This window comes from Nicotiana attenuata, chromosome 7 (assembly GCF_001879085.1).
Source record: "Nicotiana attenuata strain UT chromosome 7, NIATTr2, whole genome shotgun sequence".
In the NCBI taxonomy this organism is placed as follows: domain Eukaryota; kingdom Viridiplantae; phylum Streptophyta; class Magnoliopsida; order Solanales; family Solanaceae; genus Nicotiana; species Nicotiana attenuata.
Window position 1 is genome coordinate 82,112,917 of NC_031995.1, and position 2,580 is coordinate 82,115,496.

Here is a 2,580-nt window from a genome sequence, read left to right on the forward strand (position 1 = left end):
AGGTGGATGTTGTGTGAACCGGGTGGCTCTTCCCGATGATGGATGGCGTGACAACCTTCTTAAGGGATTGAGTCCGTTTTCTTTATGTTTTTGTGTAAATAGTAGTAATGAATAAAAGTGTCTCAGACAAGCTTCACTTGGGCCTAACACATTTACATTTGACCTTATGGTTAGAAACAAGTTGATTGGCAAATAATAGCTCTAGTGGCTTCTTGGAGCCATTTGTGATGCTCAATTTTAGCTAGGGTTATTGTGGGCCCTCAACTCTGTTCTCTTTAACAATCCAATAGCTTGTGAGGTGAGGTATTGAATTGCAAGTCCAAGTTCCATGCCAACAAGTCTAGAACTTGCCCTGAATATTTGTCTAAGCGAAATTCTAAGTGTAGCTCGACTTGAGAAATGATTATAGTCTCTCCTTGATCAAATCTCAATCTTGAAAGCTTCCGTAGCCTACTAATATGATATCCCTAGTCAACCCCTTTGAGCCGAATCCCTTTTTCTTTCAATAACCACGATACAAGCCTTTATCTGTTCTATAATGACCCTCTCTTGGCACCCGATCTTTCCTTAGCATTTACAATTGGCAATAGCATAAGTTTAGGGAGAGACAAGGAATGTGAAAGTGATAAAAGGTACAAAATGAAGAAAAGGGAAGGCAAAAGAAAAGAAAGAAAAGCTAAAAAGAAGTATGTCAAAAAAGAAAGTGAATAAGATAGAAAAGTAAAGGGATTCGAAGAAAGCAATGATGAAAGGTATGGAATGATTAGTAAAGGAGAAAAATGATCGTAATGAGTAAGAAAGAGTGACTTTGTGTCTCTCTAGTCCCCCTAAGGAAGAAGACAATGACTCAAAGAGTCAAGAAAATATGAGCCGAAATAAGGAAATGGAGTGCTTAAGGAAAGATGAAACCATCATATGTCAATAAGTCCAACCTTGATCCAAAAGCCTTCATTACATTCTCGCAAAAGCCCTATATGATTTCGAGTTGAGTGAGCTTACATTAGTGGTTATTTACATAAGGGGCAAGCTTATGGTACTTAGAGTCAAATTTGTGACATTCCCTTGAGAGAGATGAGCGTACTTCTCCACAATCCTTGTATTGAGTGCTACAATCTAAAGAGAGACTTGCTTATGGAGAGTAGAGGAGGAAGAGTTTGGGTTCCACATGACCTACGTAGTAGGGCGAGCTCCGTTGGTGAGTTAAGTCAACTCTTGATTGCTCTTGTGTCGCACTGAACTATTATCCTCAAAAGGTTGTGTGTTGTTGATAATGCATTTGTGTTATGGGTAATTGTTAGTCCCAATTGATGCATGTTTGATTCGCATTAGGGTAGTTGAAATATCCTTTTCTTTTGTTGAAGTGGGGGTGGGAATTACCTTATTTTCTTGAGGACAAACAAACGCTTAAGTTTGGGGGAGCTGATAAGTGGGGATTTTAACCATTATTTGCTCTCTTTTTACTTGCGTTTTGGGCTTAAAATGCATAAAGGTATCCCCGAAAACTAACATAATATGCTTGCTTGCAGGGATTGTTCACAATGAGCCAAAGTGGCCAAGATCAACTCATAAAGGAGTCAAAACATGAACAAAGACCAAGACTGGGCCAAGAGCTGTTGTACGTGGATTGTGACATAAAAGTGCGGCCGCGAAAGTATCAATGTGGACGCGGTCACTAATTCGCGGACTGCGAAATGGAGAATCAGAGAGGTGGTTTTTGGTCACAGTCATGGATGCGGACCGCGTTAGAAAGTAGCGGACGCGATAGTACCACCGTGGCCACGATTAGAATTCCACGGACCGCAGTTGCTAAGGTTCAGAGAGCTCACAAGATATGCAAAAATGTTAAATGCGGACCGCGATCAAAATTGCGGTAGGCTCTCACACGGACGCGGTGAAAATTATGCGGTCCGCAAAACAAGGTTCAACCCAGTACCAGATGTGAAGAAACACGGACTACGATCAAAATTACGCGGCCGCAAAAGCAAGAGTGCGACCGCTGTAAGAATTATGCCGCCGCGAAACCTCCGCAAGGGTATTTTTGTCCGAAAATTTTAGCTTAGTATAAATAGATTTTTTCACATTTATATGTCAAGTTTTGTTTTTGCTGAGCACGTGAGACGGCTAGATTTACTGTTTTGGAAATATTTGTATTAGATTCAACTTTTAGCATTAGCTTTTCATATTTTAATTAGTATTATCGATTCTACCTTTATTTCATCTTTAATTTCTGCTATTTCCATGAGTAGCTAAACCTATAGCTAGGGTTGTGACCCAACACTGGTGTGGGTATTTGATGGGTCTTGAATTTTAGGGCTTGAATGTGTATGTGTTAGTAGTATTTAGCCTAGTTCTTGCTAAAACTATGGAATTAGTGGTTGCAAACACTGATTCATGCCTTTATGACTTAGTCTCTACTTGAAAAAGAGGGACTAAGTCTAGGAAAACTAGGCTAACAAGGAATTGGGGTGAATTCAAGAAATTGATAGCCCCAATTAAAGGGTTAAACCTAGAGATAGTAATACCTGACTTGAACTAACATCACGTGTATTGCATGAATACCCATTTGGACTTGAGAAAGCC